The 21,955-nt window shown below is 37.5% G+C and overlaps 1 long non-coding RNA gene across 1 annotated transcript; it reads right to left on the bottom strand.

Annotated features, from left to right (window-relative positions):
- Window positions 1–1,169: 1,169 nt before the first annotated feature.
- On the bottom strand, window positions 1,170–20,527 carry LOC106039564 (uncharacterized). The gene is made up of 3 exons (XR_001209361.3): window positions 20,205–20,527; window positions 2,992–3,131; window positions 1,170–1,978 (listed from the first exon to the last, which is right to left on the bottom strand). It is a non-coding gene; the product is annotated as an uncharacterized lncRNA (long non-coding RNA).
- Between the last annotated feature and the right edge of the window lie 1,428 nt (window positions 20,528–21,955).

Raw genomic sequence — 21,955 nt, 5'->3', positions numbered from 1 at the left:
TGTGAAAACAAATGACTTCCTTCTCATCAGTAACATTTTCATTCAAATTATTAACACTACTTTAATAATAAGAAAATAAAGAATATAATGGGGTGCTAGGACAGATTATCCTACAACTATTGATGAGTATAACATCTTCATTGCAAGAAAGTGCATGCACGTTGGACGGGATGGGCAAACAAGGAAATCCCATTTTTTCTTAACATTGATTTTGCTTCCTGTTGTACTCACACAATAAACTTTATATCACACCATTTAGAAAAAAAATCATAGCTGACACTGCAAGGAGAAAGGTCAACTCTTCTGTCTTCCCTCTTGCATCACTAATCCACTCAACAACCCAGCAGGTAGAGCAGTCTTTCTACCTTGCCACAATTTTTATGCAGAAAAGAAGAGATTCTGTTTTTACATCTTTCTTCATATATTTTTAAAGAAACAAAAAACAAACAAACAAAACCCGCACAGTCACTGTGGAGAGAAGCATTGCTTAAAACAGTAAGGCAAAGCATGAGGATATGTGGGAAAGACAGCTACTGAATCTTACAAAGAGAAGAGGGTCCAAAAAGCTGATTGAAAAGCCTTCTGTTTCATAAAGAAATTGAGTTAAAAGTTACTGGGTGAAGAGGAAAAAAAAAAAATCACTAGCTCACTGAATGCATTTGGTGGGAGGAATAGATGTCTTGCTAATGAATGAGCAGAATTTCACACCCTCTCAGTGAGGTAACATCAATGTAACCACTGAGAAAGCTGCAGACTGAAACATCTCAGGAGGTATACATACCAGCCAAACTTACCACAGAGGAGGAAAGACTACTAAACTCCTCCCATTTATTTCTTTCCCTGTGGTGTACAGAAAGCAGAGGAGAGCAGCACCTTTACAAAGTCTGTCACCAGCAAAATTTAAGCGTAGTAGGCTCTTTCTTTACTTAGGCTCTTTCAATACCCAGTCATCTCCTAACCCTGTCATTACTCACGTGTAAATGAACAATAATGTGGCTTGAAAGGCACAGAAGAAAAAAAGCTTCAATTTTAAGTCCCACATGTGATCTCAAATGATAACATGTAACAGTAACTGCAAAATGTACACAACCTAAGGAAAGAAACTGAGAAACTCAGTTGTAGTATGGGAAATCACCCTTCCTTTTCCTTCCCTACCCTGTATTCTTCCTTCTGCCAACTGTATCTATTTTTTTAATCAATAACTTAACTAAAACTGCTATAATAATATTACCATATTTGTTGCTAATTGTGCAATGCCACAAGTATATTGAGGGCTGTGTGTACAATTGTCATCTCCATTATTTGAGTTTATCCAGCCTATAGTATTAATAATGCAGATAAACTTAACCAAGATCCATAATTCCTTCATCCACTGCAATAAAGCAAATGATGCATTTACAGTTTCTCTGTCTGGAGCATTAAGTAATATAGTAAAAACGTCAAGAGCACAGTTTTCTTTCAATTAAACACACAGAAGAAAACCTTCTATTTTTAATTACTCTTTTAAATCTCTGATTGAAAAACAGAGCTGAAAATCAGTTCTGGAAGCTCTGTCAGCCTGATGAAAAAAACACACTTAACAGCCATTGTCTTCATTCAGTCTCATCATATCCAATTTCAAACTGGACTCTCCACTATTTTTCACTTTTACTTTGAACAGCAAAATAGACCACTGATGAAAGAGGATTTATCCAATTATTATGAGCTAAGTAGCTTTAACTTCCTTTAGATATCCACTAACAAGATATAAAATGACACTTCCCGGACAAATCACCAGCACAATAGGGCCTTTATTGATTTTCATATCATGTTCTTCACTCTGAGATGACTCTCTTGAGGACTCTGCTTCCCAGCAGGAAAAAAATTGCCTTTTCTATCTTTGAATTCAGATCTATTAATGCATTCCTTGCTGGAGACAGTGTCATTTCAGTTCTTTCCCTCTTTAGCTGATGTGTCTACACCTTGCTGGCTCAGTGTCCTAATGGATCCCAGGGTTAGAGGTCAAAGTACGAAAACAAAAAATGAAATTGCTTAGCTTGGGAATCGACAAGAAAAAGACTTTTAACACTCTGTCTAAGAATAAAATGTGCAACCAATGAGGTGTGATAACTGTGTTCAACCTTGTGCTAAAGTTATAAATAGAGTATCAAATCCAAAAGACATTACACACCAAAAATAAAGACAAAAAATAGTTAATATTATTATTCAATTTGCATTACTACCATCAGGAAATTCACAGCTGAAGGAACAGATATTACTCTTTCCTTTTGCCATTATGAAAGTTTCTGAGGTAAAACACCAACATCATTTCTTCACGATAAAATTTACAGGCTAAAAGACGATCGAAAAGACGAATAGTTAAATTACTGCTGAGAGGTAAGTTTCCCAGAACAGGATAAGTTACCTTTGGCTGTTTGCCAGCATTTACCCATAATTACAAATTCAACCTGTGAAAAAAAATACAGTGACATGGTATTGGCATGTAAGAAGCCAGGTGGAGCCTTACCTGAATTTGGAAAGTGTAGCAGATTAGTTAGGTGTGTGCAGTTTTTGCCTTGCAAGAAAGTATAAATTTTAAGAAATATTTAAATTTTGTAATACTGAAAGAGCTATATAAAAATATAAAAAACAATGTATTTTCCTGTTTAGCTTTACTGGATACAAAACCTAATGGCCAAAGTTTATGGAGCTTAGATCATTGGAAGATAGCAAATGGAAAGTTAAAAGGCCCCAAATGACTGTATGTCTCAACTTCTACAAGTCTATCTTTGCCACAGACTTCAAATATAATTCCATGACAGGTCTGACAGGAGCCAACTCCAGTTACAAAATGAGAAATTCACTTGACAGATAAAGAAATATATTTAAATAAAAGGCACTATATATACTGAAAACAAAGCTCTCAAAACTGATGCTCACTACATTCACAAGTAAATTTGCTCCTCTGTACAAAGGTATGTGAAAGCATCGATAACTGGCTCAAAAGTTTACCTATCCTTAGTTCTCCACAAAGAGCAGCTGTCGTGTTTTATAATCATGGTGTGCACAATCTACATTAGACAGTCTTGCTTGATCTCCTTCTTTGATTCTTCTGGCATGTTACACCACTAGGCCACATAAATGTTTCTTCCCTGTCAACTGAGAGGGAAAAAAAAAAAAAGAAAAAAAAAAAAAAGACGTGCCGCAGCATCGATAATTATCTAATATGGCAGGGTATCAGATGCTTCACTTTGTGGGTTAAAAGGAAGATCGCATCCACACAAACACCCCATGACATTTTACATGCATTCACAGAAATGACTGACAGATCTTTTTCAGCTTTCTCAACGTTTAACAGCAGCAAAATTCATGCAGCCAATAGGTAACAGGATGCCCTGTTCTCTTCCAAAGGACATTTAAAACAGTATACAACTAAGATGGTGGCAAAAACATATCAGCTCTCAGCTGTCCTTGAGTTGCATCTCTGTCCTGTACTTTCAGGGAGAAGAAGAAGCTAGAAGGAGTCAACTATTCTTAAGACGCAATAAGGAATAGAGTGAGAAGGCTGGACTGGTAATTGGAAGCAACATGGGCATAATTCATCACAAAGTTATAAGAGGGTTTGGCACAGAACCCTGAAAGCCAGTGTGGCAAGAACTAGTTAAACACAATCTTTGCATCTCCACTGCTCAGGCGTAATGCCCAAGGCCAAAGTGTTCCTCACCCCAACCTTGGGGTCTTGTCCTCTTGTTCTTGTTCTGTTGTGTTGTCCTCTGTGACCACAACCAGACAACCTGGTAGACTGAACTACTCAGAACACAGGAATATTTTGCCTCCCTTGCAAGATTATAAATGAAATAATATACAAACTGCCAGGGGGAAAAAAAAATCCTCCTCTCACCTGCCTCTTCTACCTGATATAATCCAGTCACTGAAATCATCATTGTACGGAACCAGTTTGGGGCTTTATCATGAAGACATCTAGTTTGTATCTTGTCTTACATGGACCTGTACATTATTTTCCCCTATATCTACTCAGAAAATAATAATAATAATAATAATTATTATTATTATTATTATTAATAATAATAATAATAATAATAAGTGTATCTGGTTGTGATCAAGGGGATATATGTTAAACCAAGATAATGTGAAATTAACAGTGCTACTGTCTTTAAATAGATACAAACGTAATACCAGATACAAACATAAAGATCAAAATTTAAATGCCTATTTGCCTCACACAAATGCTATGCCATACATCCAATCACACTGTAACCCAACACTGACAACCTAGAAGAGTCAATCAAAGTGTTAAAAAATCAAGGGATTTACCACCAAAATTAAGGGAGCTGTCTGTGCTTTCCTCCCATAGTGCTATGAGCTTGAGCATTTTTTTCTATTTATATGGTTAGCTATTCTGTTTCCTCTGAATGTTTCTGTGTGATTTGTTTTGTACTTCCTTGGTGGACCACAGACATCTTGCAGACTTCATTGTGAAACTCCCAGCATCTCAGAAGATCCTCATTGCTAAACTGTGCTGCCTTCCTTAAAAACATGTGGACATAGAGCACTGGTCTCTATATATAATTCAGAGCCAGTGATTTGTATGAACTTTAGTCTCCTCAACCCTCCAGAAATCATCAGTAATCCTTCATCACCTGTGTACATTTTCTTCTATAGCATAATAAGTTATGCCAGCAGGAGTTCTCCCTCTGGGCCTGGTCTGATTCACCATAAGCCAGGATACACGGGCAATTGTTGTAGCACAGGCTCTGAATTTAATTTCTAAGTGACTGAATTCCTTGGATCAAAAGAAAGTCTTTGTATGAATTTACATGTTCTCTACAGGGCACAGACTTCATACGGACCCCAATCCATGGCCCCAATCAACATATACAAAAGCATATGATCAGCCTTATAAAACCACATTTTTAGTAACTCAGTTCAAGATCTATGCTGTTATCAGCACCAATTTATTAATTAACAGTATCCACACATTATATGTCATTGACATTTACTAGGACATCTACTAGCTTGCTTGGGGGGATATTTGCCATTCAGTTCTGCTGGTAAAATGCCTGCTGAGCAAAGACAATCCCAGTTTTGGCTGGGAGGGCGTACAGAATGTGCACCCAGCAGGAACTCAGCAGCAATGACTCGGCCAATTGATTAAATCTGAGCAGTGACCAGCAGGTGTCTTTTTAGTGTGCTCTGAATGGCTTTTCCATAAAATTCTCCACTTCAGAGTAGCTGGATGCACATCAGTTTGGTCATATGTCAGTATGTCAGGAATTTTTTCTGAAAGATGAAAGCATCACTCATCTGTAGATCTCACAGAAGGAATAGCTTCTCATGTCTCAAATTGCAGGTATTTCCTTGGGAGATCTTTCAAAAATTAACAAGTTATGAAATAGAAGACAACAGGAATTTGCTTGTTTGAGCCCATGTTGAGACAGTTGGAAACCAGTTTGATTTGTTTTTTTCTTTCTCTTTTTCCTCCCTTTTCCTTCATGCTTCACAAGTAAAAGACCAAGAGTGCTGGCATATCAACTCTTTGCTGAAAACTGTCACTGGGCTACTGAAAACTGACCATATGTTCCTCTCTTGTACCAACAGTTTTCAGAAAACCAAAACTACTGATCTATACTTCGCTTATGCTTTTCTGACATAGTTTATTAAGTTTGCTGAAAAGGTCAAGGCAAAACCTTACTGTGAAGAGGGCCCACCACATTTCAGCACATCCCTGAAGTTTACTGAAGTCTTTCTAGATCCCCATGATATTGAGGTCCTATTTAAGTCACTGAAAGACCTTTCAGTGGTATATAATGCAAAAACTTAGAAAACTTACCTTTTCTTCAGTGAAAGTTCAGAAAATTCAACAATCTGGGCATTTGCATCTTTCTATGCAACATGATTTACAAAATATCAGCAATATACCAATATATCTCCCACACAAACTGCAGTTTGGAGTATCTGACTGAAATTACTACGGATAGAGAGGCATTATTTGGGATTGACATAACAACAACAACAACAACAAAAGTCCTACTGTAACCTCAGTAGTTTTATAATGACAACACTTCCAACAGAAATAACCACCATATTCTTGGTTTCATAGCAATACCAAAATCCCAGAAACTAGTTGAACTCCTAATCTAACTCCAGATTATTTTACTTCCACAATTGTCTATCCACACCTTACTCAGACAAATGTGAAGAACATTAAAACAGCTGTTTTCTCCATACAAAAAAGAGTTGGCATGAGATATACTGACATTTTATAAATGATGAAAGGAAATATGCTTTCACTCAACATGTAGTTTGAACTCCCTTACATGAAAACAACTTACCACTATTTAAAAGTGAACAATACACAAATGAAATAATTATTCCGAGTTAGAGCTGATGCTAAACATACTTTGAGGATGGATCAGTAAAATCCTCCCATATCACATTACAAATCCACGCTTAATTATCAAAGATCTGATCGAGACAAGACCACAAGGGTAGTTTTGTCTTACATCCTTGTGATATATTTTTTTTTAATATTTCTTCATAACTGTAGTACTAGCCACTACCAAGGACAGAGCACTGAACTTACTTTAATTGTAGCCTTGTATGCTAATCATTATGATCTTAAGTTCCTTGCCACACTCAAAGTACTTGCAACATGCAAACCAGATCAGGAAGTAGCTCATACTAAAACTGAAAAAGTTGTCCAAGTGATTGGCAGCTCAGTAGCACTGACCACCTTTGGTCATGAACGTACTTTACCTTTTGATTAAGGCTCAAAATGCTAGAAAACTACCTTCATGAGGGGAACATGGCACTAGGGTAAAATTCAAAAGAAGGTAGCTGCAGTGAGGTTAAAAGTTTTACTGATCAGATTAAGTTCTCTGAAGTGTTAGAATAAAAATATAATAAGACAAATACATCAGTATGGTATGAGTAAGGTAGTTTGCACTGCTGAAGTTGCAACACTAATTACACTACAGCTTCTCTACCATAAACACAGCTCTCACCTGTGCGTTAAATAAACAAGCCACTACTCTGGATCACCTCTAGGCTTTTCAATCCTGAGGAAACAATGGAGTCTTCCCTAGGAGACCATTCTCATGCTTGACAGGAGTAAGATTCAATGTGGTAAGGGCAGCAGAAATGGAAGGAGTCAGAGAGGCTGGCAACATTCACTGACTACTAAGGAAATGAAAGTAGCTGGGGCCAGGGTAGAAAAGGTATAGATAACGAACAAAAAGTAAGGCAAAAGCTGCAAAATACAAGACTGCTGCTGAAGGTATGAAAAAACAAGTGGGAGTAGTGACTGCTGCTCCACACACACAGTCCCCCAGCAGCAGCAGCAGGATTGCAAGCATGACAGATTGGCAATCTGGGCTGTGATGCTGGTAAAGGCAACCTTGACAGGCCAGTACCAGAGGAAGCTACAAGATTTACAGGCAACTCTGATCCTTCTCTTACTCTCCGTCTTTCTAAAACAGTAATAGATGGAGTAGCCACTTCCCTGCCCTCTCTTCTCAAAAGGTGGATTATACTCAGGACTGTTTGAGATCCAGATTTCATGCAGTTCTTCAATACTATTGGGGGAAAAAAAAAAAAAAGTATCAAGCTAAAACCTTCACCTTGACAAGCACACCAAGGGCTTGTAATCTTCCGAGTAATCACTACTGTTTCTCTCTCAGACAGCATGCACAAGCAGCACTGATACACAAAGTCTGAAATGAACAGACCTAAGGAAGTCAACCACTTAGACCCACCATTTCCTCATGTAATTGTCAACTTTGTGCCTAGCTCTGTAACTTCAACTTCCAGTGCAGGATGTGGGCAGTCTTGCTGCTCATTCAGAACATGTCTCTGGCTTGACATGGCCTGTCCAAAAACACTGGAAAGTAATACCTGGAATATCATTACAATACAGCCAGTAGTATTTCCACCAATGCAAAAAGCTGAAAGGATCCTTGAGGTTACAGTTTCCGTAACCAATTGAATCACATCAGCAGTCTTATTTATAAGCTGAGAAAGGGTTTAGAAATGCTTGACCTTCAGGAGTCAATGAAAGATGCAACTGTCCTCGTTACCATCTGAAACTTCACTGCCACTTGCTGAGGCAGATTTAATGCATCCTTCCAGCTTATCAGCAGAAATGGTAAATAGTCCACATTAATCAGAACATACCCATCTCATCTCAGTCTTTTGGGGGATGAAGGTCCATTAGGGAATCAAAACCAGATAAAGCAGAACTTCAATTACTTGAAGCTTATTTCTGATTCTGCCTGAAGTATCCTTGTATTCTTCAAACAAAAAGGATGTAGGAAGTGATTTATTTTCTGAGATATATCCATTAGAAAACAAGAGCAGCATAATATATTCCCATTTCTTTATCCACTTTTTAAAGCATATAAGGGCAGGTAGTAGTCCAACTTTTCTCCATTTCTTTCTGAATGAATTTGACATGGATTGTAATTCCCAATTTTCAAAATTTGTTGAAGTTTGGTATGTAAAACAGCCTATATACAGCATGTACGCAAGCTATTATCAAAGATATAGCAAGTTCCTAATGCAGCCACTAGTTTCAATCTCAGTGACTTTGCTCTAAAGATGAGGGCAAATGCTTATAATGCACATGCATTAAGGTTCTTTTTTCTGATTATAAGACTTCAGTCACGAGTAAGATTTCCACAGTGAACATTTCCCAAGACACTGTAATTACACTATTTCAGACCACTCAGTGCAGGTATGTAATACTGTTTTAGAAAGCCAGAAAATGGCTGGAAAAATGTGTACTTACATTCCTTGCATCTCATACATTTTCACTTGCAAGACTGCAGTGCAATAAGGACTACAGAACCCTCCTTTTTACATTAAAAAAAATATAATAAAAATAATTTAGCTTTTCTCTGTGCACCTGGTAGCATTTTGCAATTCTCACTCATATTCCTACTATCTTATTCATGCAAAAGTCCCGATGAGCTCAGCTGAAATCCTGCAGTCTAAGATACTTGTATAACCCATGATGCAGCAGCAAAATCTGGAAGCAAGCACAAAGAAATGACAAGACTAGCTGTGTGTGGTACTGTCTGTAGAATCATACTTTTACTTGAACCACCACACTCTGCTTCCCAGGTAGTAAGCAAATGGCAAAGAGCCAAATTCTAAAGATAACCATACTAAGTGACTCCATTCTGCCGCTCAACACTCAAGAGTAGTGACACAATCATTTCTTAGATGTCATGAGATGCTGTGAATGCTTGCAATTACTATCAGGATTTGCTTTTATTAAATCCAAAATAGTAAAATTAATTTCCACAGAGACTTGTTACAACTCATATCACAACTCTTGCAACATTTCTTGATGGGAACAAAACAAATACATGTCACCCCACTACAGTCCAGAAACGAGGAACAACTCCTTAGAAAGATCATGAGGCAAAAAAAAAAATAATCCTCAAAAAGCCTAATAGCAACTCATACTGCTTACCCTGCAACAGTTCACATACTTTCTCAAAAGCATAACTTCTTCAAAAGGATGAAATTTGCAACTTTTAAAATGCTTTTCAGAAATATCATTCAAAAGAAAGCAGAGAGAACAGAGGCCCACCTCTGAATAAGAAAAAAAAAAAAAAATGACAATCAGCAGTTCTTTCAGATTCAATCTAGTTTAAAGCGGCTGACATAATGTAAATCCATCCACAAGGAGACATAATAAAGCCACATCAAGTAACAGCATGATCTTGTGATGTTATACATGAGCATACATATTACAGCTTCAGAAAAAGTCTTTCTTTTCAAATACCATTTTGCTTACAGTAGCAAACAATCATGCTTACATCTTCAAGTGTTCTGCTTACCACAGAAAGCATTTATGGAAAAGATAAATGCTCTTATTGCACTGTGAATTCTGCCATTCAAAAATCAGCTATTCCCAAAAAAATAAAAATTAAAAAATGCTATCAATCTCTGGCTTGTAATGTGCAATTTAGATTTCCAGAGCAAGGCTATTTGTGAAATCTTAAACCTGAAGAAAGACCACACCTGACGAAGGACATGCACTATACCAACAGAGTTTCACTCTCCCACTGCGGATCCAGGCATTGACAGGAAGAACTCAAGACCATAAACCTGGGGCACATAGCATTTATGCTGCTGCATGAAAAAGCAGTTTGCATGCTGAAGGACAGCAGTTGGGAGTATGACAAATTTATTCATTTTCATCCAGAAAATAAATCTGTCACTCTTGGAAGAAAGCTAAGTTGTTTTCAGAGCTTGCTTTTTGTATTTTCAGGGATATTCTTCAGGTTTTGTTTGCTTATAGTTTGATGCTCTTTTTTAGGCAGTGAAAGTTTTACTTAAAAAGGGTTGATCATGTGTCACCGGCCCACACCAAAACAATTATGGCCACTGTCGCTAGTTATAGATGTTTCTGTTTATCACTTATCTGACCAGGTTGTAATGCTCTGTACTTAACACAGCCACAGCCTCAACACCCAGAAGAGTCTCTGAATAGTGAACTGGACTGGGATGGAGCAATTATAGTTTTTCCTACTTCATTAGAGCAGGGCTGTGTGGCAGAATGTGCCCACAAGACTGAGCAGAAGTTGCACTGTGAGGAATTCTGCCCATCTATGGACACCCTTTGCTGAAAGCTTCCCTGCGTACGGTGCTTTTGTACTCCTTATGTGTCTGCTTTAGAGACATCACTGAGTCTCCTAGCGGAAGACTAGAGCCTGGAAAAATTATTTATTGAAAGCAATTTATCTGACAAATATTGACATTTGCTTCAAATTGCTTTCAACGGTTCATTATTTGGCCAACTCCACAGACTGCCCAAATTCAGCAAATAACTTTTTTAACACTCTGTTCACAACTCCTGAACTCCTGTTTAAGAATAATTTGTATTATTTGACAAGCAGCCCTGTCAGGTAAGCATTTTGTCCCCACCTTTGGTGTAGTAGGACAACAAAAGCAGTGCTGGGCTCTTTGGGTTTATGGGTACATTTGTGTTTTACAAGCACCTAGCACAGCAGAATCTCAACACTGATAATACTTTAGTGCAAAAACTACATTTTTTTACCCTCCACTTCACATGGAAAATGATTTTTTTTTTCCTGAAATAGAGGAAATTTCCTTACGGTCACATCAGCACAAGAAAGAAAATGCTGACAGTTGGAAACTACCCCAGCTAAGCACTTCGTTATGCTTTATTAAACAACTTGTTTTCAAAACCCAAATCAGTACCAACAATCCCTCACCACAGGCAGCAACCTAGGCTGCCATACTATGTACCAGCTCCACTCTTGTTCAGGGACGAGCTCCCCAAGCTCCAGAAGGGTCAAGGCCCAGAATATAAGATCAAAGCAAAGTCCTCTGTGCAAAACAGAGCACTACAGAAGCTGGGAAGAGGACACATCACTGCAACTCTGCATGACATCTCCCTTAACTGTGTACTCAGGAAGGGCTATAAACCTTGTAAGGTTGTAAGTAAGCGCCAGAAATGCTGATGTAGAAGTGCTCTAGTTAAAATGAAGACCACAGAACAAGCTTGATGTAGGATTCAGTTGCTAAAAAACATCTCTGTCATCACTCACACAGAAGATAAGGGAATACAGCCACTATGCTCCATTCAAAAATGATGTGTTTATGTTGCAAAGCCATGGCCGGCTTCCAACCTGGAAGTGGACTCCATCCCACATATCAACCCACAGCACTATTCAGGTTGTACATACCATGTCCTAGGACTTGAAAATAAGAGGAACTCAGTCCTTAGCTCTATTGGGAAGCATCTAATGAATCTGATTCCAGAGTCTTACCTCTTGTGCCATCACTTACCACCGTACCAAGCATCAGCAACAGTCAAGTAACAAAATAGGACAACTTTTTATAACAGTGGTCATGTAAGATCAAGCAATCACAAAAGCAGCAGGTGAGGAGAGCATTTGGGGCAGGGAATTCTTCCTGATGCCACAGGGAGATATTATCAAGGTAAAAAAAGATGTAAGAACTCTTTTCATTACAGATATTCAAAGTTATCTTGTACACTTTAGGGAAAAAAAATAAAAGGTTAAATATATAAATGAAAAGCAAAGTTACTGTTTTGTATTGTTCTGCTCTTTTGCCACTCCACTGCTACAATTCTAATGCAAAGAATAACTGAAAAGGCAGAGACACATTTTTCTGCGTTGTTACTTCCCCCACCCCTCCGCGTAACAAGTCAGCAGAAAGAGACTGGTGTACCAGCATATAAACTAAAGCACTCTTTCCTTGTTCTTTCAAGTTCAACCCTTTTTGCCTCAGGAATTCTCCTGGCTCACGGGTTTGATGTCAGCCCTTGATTGTGTTTTGATGTTTCTGCAGATCTACAATTGAGTTCAATTCTCAGCAGCCAAAACAGACATTTGTCATCCTGTATGCATCAAATTTCCTGTGGCACACTGCCCACTTAATCATGCAGGCAAGGGGAGCTTTGACAAAGCGAGAGGCTGTCCGCAAGCCACTCTGACCTAGCATGTGTGGAGTCACATGTAATTACCATTACTTATAAGGATCACTCAAGGCTTCCTGGTGTTACTGCACACCAGTTCAACCACACCAGAGTGTCTGAGTAAATATTTACACGCAACAAGAGCTGTTGAGCGGATTTTGTCTACAGCCACAGCACCCAGTACATGAAATATTCAGCACGTGAAATGTCTCCAGTGATGCAGAGTAGTGGGTTTTCGTTCTGATTTGATTAGCAGTGATGATTCTTTCATGAGGTGTGACTGTCCTTCTAGATTAGTGTCAGCCCAGATTCCATGCAGCAGTCACGGAAAAGAGATGGCAGAAGAACAGTCTGACATGTTACAAGGGTTACTTTGCAGAATTCCTACCAATCCCAAGATTTCTTCAAAAAAAAAAAAAAAATCCAGAGCCTAAATCTTAACTTAAAAAATCACCCATATGTAAAACTGTAAATTTAAATGTAAATGCCGAACTCACATCTCAACACTAGTATGCCTTAACTAGCAAAAAACAGAGGTTTAACTCAGGGAAATTCTTTATGTGCCACAAAAGAGACATCAATTCTTTACATACTCACACACAAAAAAAAGCTAGAAATGTTACACTGGAAGACGTGCTAAAAGGTACTTCCATATTAAGCATACTAATCATCTCCTAATGTAGACCTTAAAACTCTGTATTTATACTGAATCAACAATGATTATGTGAATTAGGTGTTGTCCTTTTAATACAAGCAATTTAGACTTTTCCACTCTGGTAACATTCCCGTATTATTTCTGCACCATAGCAGTGAAGTTCTGAACATGAATATAATGGAAGAAATCAATTCTTTTAGGAAAAGGCAGTTAATTGGACCAAGTGATGTGACTGGAACAGACAAAAAAGGGCTGGTATCCTGAAAGCTATTGTTTTTTTCAATTGCCTACATTTTCCTTCCTCCCCTACAACTCCACACCCCAGCTTATCACCCAAGCAGTTTCTGTCCTTCCTCCTTTTGTCCTGTTTTCCTTTTCTCACACTCACCCTGCACTTTACTTTCAGGTCCAGCTGTAATCTCTGGCTGCCTCCCCCAGTCCCTTGCAGAAATAAATAAATAAATAAATAAATAAATAAATAAATAAATAAATAAATAAATAAATAATCAGCATGCTAAGCATAATACGTCTCTTCGGAACTATGAGGGGCACAGGCATGTAACACAGAATGCAAGAACAGAGCTCCAGAAGAACATAACCACCAAACGAAAATCAGTACAATGAAGTCCAGGCAATGAGCTACTAATGTAATTCTCACCCTTTAATTACTTTTCCAGGGAAGATTTTTGTTTATCTTTGTTCAAAACTCTGCAGTTCTCTTAGAACACATGCATCAAAGTATCTTAATGAACATATTTTGGCTACTTTCTGAAAAATATGAAATATTTAAGTAATTCCTTATCAGTTCAAAGAAAAAAACACTCTCCTTTGCAATCAGTGTAAAATAGATCCTTGGTATGTATTGCCATCATTATCTGTACTGGAGCCAAAGGAAAAATCTCTACACTACTTAACAAAAAGAGAAATTTTGAGGGCTACTGAATACTGAATTCCTCCAGTGGATCAAAAGCAGCTATTTAGCAGGAGAGGTTTCTGTAATCGTCACAGAATGGGAAAATCTCAGTATTCAATATGTCTCTGTTCTCTGCTTCCTCTGTGTGGGCTTGTATTTAAAAAAACAAAAAAAAACAAAAAAAAAAAACAGGAAAGATTATCAGTTTCTGAAGATCAACTGCCTTCCACTTGAAAGGTTTAGAAACTGGATGTCTCAGAATATACTCTAAACCACTAAAAAAAAAAGGGTTTAAAATAAATAAAAGGATGGGTTTGAATTCCACGGGCAAGTTCATCAACATGGTGCTACACAGGCAGCAACCAGGAGAGCAAGGGGTGAGGCAGAGAGTCCCCCTTTGTGCTGCTAAATGGACTTCAGGCTGCATGGCATGCCTTGGACACATTTCCAGTTTCAGCTGCAGCCCTCGTTTGAACCAAGGCAGTGGAGTGCTGGAGGATATGCCAGGGAGAGACACCACACCTGCCTACTACTCCAGCTAGGAATCTCATTTTCCAAATCAGATCAGCAACAGAAACACAGAAAATGGACCAACACAGGGCTAAAACTGGGAGATCAGTGATGGCAGACATCAGTTGATACGTTTAAAACCAGGTTAAAACAAGATTGTTATCACTAGTGCTCGCTGCTGCTTAGTAAACTTTAAGATAAATGTACTATTTCTTGTACTTTCCTAACTTTAAGTATTACTTATCATACTATCTCATATATACAGTATAACTAAACTACAACATGGGTTTACATTTTATACATTGTGAACAGGTTAAGCATTTGGATTACAGAAAGATGACATCCAACAAACCAACAAGTTAATTCTAGCATTTTTTCTCTTTAACATATGCATAGGTACACATGAACTTCAACAGCATTAAAGACACAACAGATAAAAAGAGCATTTTCTGGAAAGCAATAATCAGGTTCTAAAGTATAAAATAAAATAAAATAAAATAAAATAAAATAAAATAAAATAAAATAAAATAGAATAAAATAAAATAAAAATGAAAATAAAATAAAATAAAATAAAATAAAACAAGGAAAAGCTAGGAAAGACAGAACGCTGTCCTGATTTTGAATGCTTCTGTTGTTTTTGTCAAATCAAAAATCCAAACCAAAGCATTTTGCCCATGCTTTTGTTTTTGTCAAATGAATAATTCAAGCCAAATCAAACAAAACAGGCTTACAATCAAATTAACAGATACGCTGAATACTTCCCTTGTCACTGAAATACAAGGCAATCATGACATAATATCCCAGACATAAATTGCTCTTGAATTTAAAATACATATCACAAGGAAAAAGAAACAAACAAAAAAAAAGGTGCAACCTAGATGTAAACAACCTGAATGCTCTGATCATTTTGATCTAAGGTTTGAGGTTTGGTCCATTATAAATAGGAGTCACTCAGAAAATATAAATTGGAAAATTTGTTTTGAAGTGCAAAGAGAAGCACATTCAGCTCTACTTCCAGCATCCCTGCAAAGTTTAAAAACTGGGTAACATCTTTGCCTCTTTTTTAAGATTTCTAATATAATTTTTAATGTATTTTCATTTTTTATGTTGATACTTTGTTAAAAACAGGCTGTTGACATAAAAAATAAATTTTGTAACTTAGTTTTAAAATAATTTAAAATATTTTAAAGTAAGTCTTTTAAAATAATATCATTAGATCTGTAATACAAACACATTGACAATTGTTCCCATTGCCATATAATCAAAAATCTGAGAGAGAATGTGATTTTGCTTGTACTCTATTAAAAGGTGGTTTTTTTTTTGTTTTTTGTTTTTTTCTGTAATGTTGTTGCAAATACTCTGTGTAGTCCCTCTAGTAACAAGCAATGTCATTTGCTCTCAGTCATGGGATTACTCTGCAGATGATGCACACAAAAATAACTTCTAGCATAAACTGTAGGTAGTGCAATAAAACAATTATTAAAAATAAGGAGAAAATGCATTTACAATGACCATATGAGCCTCTGAAAGCTTCCCAAGATTATTTCTGTGTATTGTCCAAGTTGTATCTTAACTTAGGCACGAATGTATACATTCATTTTTTATCTAGTAAGGCAACTGTTGAGTCAGAAAAAGTGCATAGGCACTTTTGAAAAAGGACAAAGGGTGCACCAAACAACTGCATGTAACAGCATGCAGACTCTGTCAGTCACTTAATGTGGCCTGTCAGGCTTCAAGATTTAGCCTGATATCCTGAATTAATTTCTTAATGATACATCTTTTTTTGGCAGCGGAGGTGAACCACTTCCTTTTTTATGTTGAAACACCTCAGAAGTTCATCTTTCAAATTCATTCCATTTCAATTAAGATTAAAAAAAAAAAAGTGAAAACTAAGAAGGTGAGTAGAAAAGCCTCCATGAGGGCTCAATGGCTTGAAAATTTAAAAAATGAAGACCAAAAATCATAGAGGAACAAAGCAATAACAACAACAACAACAACAACTGTACTATTACCATACAGCAGAAACTTCGCTGTTGGACCAGACTAACTTCTGGGGGCTTCTAATCCTTAACATTAATACAGGCCTTATGAGAGCTGATATAATTTTGTTGTATTTTGTATTGAGTCTTCACTGGGAAACTTTGAAAATGAAAAGCACCTGCATTTAAACAGTGTGCAAAATAAAGTTTGAAAATATAGGTAATTCTTGGAACCTTCTGAACACAGAAAGTTTGATGTTTGCAAGACCAGACACTGCAGGGCTAGCCTGTTTCTCTGGTAACCTACAGCAAGACTAACTTTATCAGTATTCAGGACCACTCTCGTATAGTGGAAAAAAACAGTGCGGTAGAAACATAAGAAGAAGAGGAGATAAAAGGAGAGCAGTGAGGATTAAATGCATATTGTCTTAATTGAACTGGTTGCAAGATAGGGAATGATGATATTGCCTGCAGCTACAGGAAAACATTTCTGACGATCTAGCCTGCATGAGGAGTAAGGATGGAGACTCCTCAGTACGTCACTTTTTAGAGAGTGACTGAAGAACTGGTGTAGCAGCATGCAAAATACAGCATCTGTTGCATGCTTGTTAAAGTTGAATGAATGATTTGCCATGAATAATATGTTTGACAAACTTAGCCTCTCTCTTTTCATCATTTTCCTAGAACACTCTGAATGGAATTGCATTATTTAAATGTATCCAAATCTCTTCTCAGCATTTTCCAATGTAGGACTCAGCAGCGACTATTCAGACTTCTGCTGAGCTTTGTTCAAAAAAAAAAAAGATAATGTGGTATTTTTCCATTTCCTGACTGGATGAACAAACATAACCTACTTCTGAGAATAGACATGCACAGGTATTTAAAAATTGATTTCCACGAGTAACTGGCTTTGTGACATACAAATACATACTCAGTGAGGGGGAAAAAAAAGTATGTGAAAAACATGAGCAGGGTTGCCTTCCACAGTGATAGTTTACCTGACAAAAATTTTACTACAGAAACTTAACTACACAGAAACCAACACACATTACCACATTCCAAAGGCAGAGTTTTCCAGTAAAATTCCCAATTATTAGTTCATGAAAACCAAAAGTGAATAAAAGTTTAAGCAAGCAAATTTAAAGATCTGAGCAAGCAGTTAAGATTACCTACATTTTAGCTGATTTTTTGTTTGTTTGTTTGATATTAATCCAGATCCCACTAGTATTCCTGGAATGAAGTATTAAACTGTATTGTCTTTCTTGCTACAACACTTAGTCATTTATACCTACGTACATGCGCGCACAAAAAAAAAAAAAAAAAAAAAAAAAAGAACGTGCTTCCCTCTCACTGTCCCCAGGATCTGTTTCTTGTATAGTATAGGAATCACTGAGAGCATGCAATTATTGAAATGAAGATGTTGGCAGCTATCCAGATGTCAGTAAGCATACAACGGGTTTTACTCACAAGCTTCTAGCATGCCGTTCTGGGCTGTAATCTGTGAGTTCTAAAAGCAGTGAGCTCCCAGCAGTGCTTGTTCCCTCCTTTTGATGCCAGATTCTTTTGTAAAACACTGTCATCTTAGATTAACAAGAACATTATTTATTTTCTAATTCCCTGGTGGGTATTTGTTTTTCCTAGTCTATAACATGTATCTTGGAGAGAGCTCTCCTACCACAAGAGCCTAGAGTACAGCATAAGCACAAAATGAGTAACTAGAATACCTGCCACCCTGAATTTAGCTGAGTGGAAAAAAGGCCAAAAAGCTCATTCATTGGTATTTCTTGACTTTTCTATAACATGACAGCCTTTTAAAACCAAGTCTGAACAAATCCAGAATTTCAGAAAATATTCTTGGCATTAGCAATCTAGAAGTGATTATCTATCACTTCTGATGATAATTTGATTATAGACATCAGTTTCGCGCTTCCCAAGCCAAGAACAGTGAGGCAGAATACAGAGGGTTTTTTGAGAAACTGCCAGAGTCAACAGCCAAAGGTAAATCAGTCATAGAAATGAAAATCAAAAAAAGCATTCTGTTTTTATTTTTTATGTGTCTGCTTACAGAAAGGAAACTGAGTTCAGCTCTGGAACACTTGAAAAATACTAAGGCCATTCCTAGCAGAAGTAATTCTATTCCCTTGAAGACTCTCATATATGGATGTTACAATTGGACATGCCTGGTCACCTACACCCACTCAGACTCCCAAAGTCCATTTCTAAATGGAAGCTTCCAATACAGGAATGACAATAACTGGTCAATAGTGAGAAAATAAATAAATAAATAAATAAAATTCAACAAATGCTCTGTATCTAAAGAATGTCTATATGAGTATGGGCCTTACTGCTGCTACTCTTAGTCACCTGCATTTCTCTTTCCTCACCCTATGATGATGAGAATATGATAAAGTCACATAACCAAATGCAGAATTTATCCATTTTAATGTGATCTCAGGAAAAGCTGTAACGGCAAATCTAGTCTTGAATGTTAAAGCCTTGAATGTTCTTTTTCCTAGGGCACTGAATCTGGCTACTATTTGAAATGGCAAATCTGGAAAAGGAGGGTCATATGAGGAACAGTTCTTTCTGCATGGACAGCTTTATCTGCCACGACTCTCCAAGACCAGACTGGTTTATTAAATTATTGAGTCCACAAGGCTGGTAATACTACAGCTTTGGAGGCTGCAGGAACTCACCTCTCTACTTCAAGTAAAAATATTTTTCCATTTATCTGTACAAGACAGACATATGTTCAGAAGCTGACTCTTAGAAAGCTGCATTTTACAATAATATGCTAGATATTTTAAATATCAAATGTTCTACCTTTACCTTAAATATCTATCAAATACAGTAAGAAAGCGACCAAACTGTTTATGTTTGGCAATGGTAAGGAGTGTTTACTGTAAGACAGAAATGTGACACTTGCTTCTGCCGTCACATGGTTGAATACCTCAGCTTATAGGCCTTAGTTCAGATGGTCACACTTAATAATGCTTGAGACCTGGGCAAAACCCAGCCTTCACCCCCTTGTGCCTTCATCAGGTGCAGGAAGCAATTTCAGTTGCTAACAACTTGTTACATAGCAAGGGTCACTCTGCTGTGACACCAGTGGCTGCTGCCATCTTTGCTTCCCACTTGAACTTTATGTAGAATCAAGTCAGAGGCAGCAGATCTATATATATTACTCTTCAACTGTGCGGATGCATGAAATGGAACATGACCACTAAAATTCAGTTCTGAGTTCTGCAGAAGAAACACAGATCAATTCTTAATTTACCAGATGATACGGTGACTTTGAAGGCATCACACGCTGAAGGAAAATTGTTTTTTATAATACAACATCTAAAAAACATTGCACTAGATAATACAATTCTTGCAATAGGTCATTTTTAATAAACTATCAGTGAAGCACCTTAAGTTATGGTGTCTCCCTTTCATCTGGTATTTTTAAATTCATTTACTCTAGATGTTTGCACATTTTCACTAAATGTGTCAGAGATAAATAAAATATAAACGAGGTTTTGCTATGGCTACAAGAGCCTCACAGTAAAGATGGCTCAATAAGAACACCACGAGGTTTGGCAGGACGTGCTCTGTAACTAATGTCACTTCATCTTCTTTGGACTAGAAAATTATTTCCTCATCCTTCTTAGTTTTGTCAATTACTCTTACCAAAGCTGTCCAACTGTTGATCAGAAAAGGGGAAAAAATCAGGTCAAACACTTGGGCGATGTTTTAGATAACATCTGTTAGTGCCACTTCAGCCTTTCGATCCATGCAAGGGCCTAGCCCACCTCTGCGCTGCGCTCGCTTCAGAGTTAGAAATTAGATCACTGTCAATTAACTTCAACGTGTTAAGTGTAAGCTATCATCCATTAAAGGAAAATAAATAAATAAATAAATTAATTAATTAATTAAAACAGCAAGGTTACAGCTATGCATTGTAAAGCATTAAGGAGAGATCAGAAGATGACCCCCCCCCCTCAGCAGACATGGCCACCCTGGGCCAGGGCCTCACACCAGCCCGCCCCCCCCCCCCCCCCTCCCCCCTCCATCTTCCAGAAGCTTCTCTCGCACCTGCCCAGCTCACCTCACCCTGCTACCAGCAGTCGGGGCAGCCTTTCCTCTCAGCGTGGAGGCTGCACAAAGGCAGTGGGGGAATAAAGTGGGTACAAAGGCAATGAGTGAATAAAACGGACACTGACTGCTGTAAAAAATTACCGAGCAGCACGTTGGTGGAGACTCAGCCTGCTAGCATGTGTCCCTGGGGGCCATGAGGAGGGGCAGGCTGAATGGACCCTTTTCATCCTTATGTTTCTAATTAATCTATAGAAGGATACCAAATTTTACATTCAACTACTGTAGTATGCAGATTTATGGATAAATAAATCTGCTACCATACCCAGAAATTTGAAAAGTCCTTGAGGACTTCAAATCTCTATATTTTCTGACATTTGTATTGTCTTTTAAAGAACATACTGACTCAGTAAACTAGGACTCTTCAAGTATCTAATGGTACCCAGCTCTACAATCTGTTGTCATTATTTTGAAATATGGCAAGAAAAAAGAATTGAATGAAGACTGTATCGCTTTAGAGTGCAAGTTATGACAGCAAGTTCAAAACCCATCAAAAGCACCACCAAGCTTGCTCTTTTTTACCTTTGAATTTATAAAATAAATCAGAAGTAACCCATGGAATATGAACTGTTAAATTGTTTTTCATGTGACAAAATTTCAAGAAAAGAAGGTGCTTTTCTACAGAGGAAACTGTAAACCATAGACTCTGTTGCAAAATTCAGTGAGAAACCAAAAATGGCTGTGTTTTGATTTAGAAATGCAGTTGCAATGTTTACAGGGAGCAGGGCTTCAGATGACACCAATCCCCATACATGTGCCGGACACCTCCCCAGAGAAAGAAGCGACAGTGAATAGGAGGAAAAGAGCTCCTGGAAAGCTTAGGTTGGAGAAGAACAGAAGTGTCCAAATTACAGCTGTACAGCCTTCCTGAAATGAACATCTTGTGTTAATTTCTGGGTTTTCTGTTTTTCAGAGCAGAATAAGGAAATAAAAGTACTTTTGGTGAAAAATTAGTTTGTCAATAGAATAGAAAAGTTTTCAATCAAAGCAGTTTTGAGTGAAAGAAATTTGGTTAGTGGTACTTCAAAATCCTTTTATCCACACATGCCTGAAGTTTTTATTTTCTTTTAGAAGAGAAGATCATAAAGATTTGTTAAACATTGAGTGGAAGATCTGGGCTAAGACTCTCACTATCAAAGATACAAAAGCAGGAGCTCTGGCTCCTGAGATCCAAACAAAAACTAATAACTATTCACTGCAAAAAATACTCATCTGAGGTGCTGCATGCCCTGTCATCCCTCAGTCAAGATCAAGTTATATTCCATTATCACATACACAATGAACTT

This window comes from Anser cygnoides, chromosome 1 (genome assembly GCF_040182565.1).
Source record: "Anser cygnoides isolate HZ-2024a breed goose chromosome 1, Taihu_goose_T2T_genome, whole genome shotgun sequence".
Classification (NCBI taxonomy): domain Eukaryota; kingdom Metazoa; phylum Chordata; class Aves; order Anseriformes; family Anatidae; genus Anser; species Anser cygnoides.
This window is presented reverse-complemented; position numbering and strand designations above follow the sequence as displayed.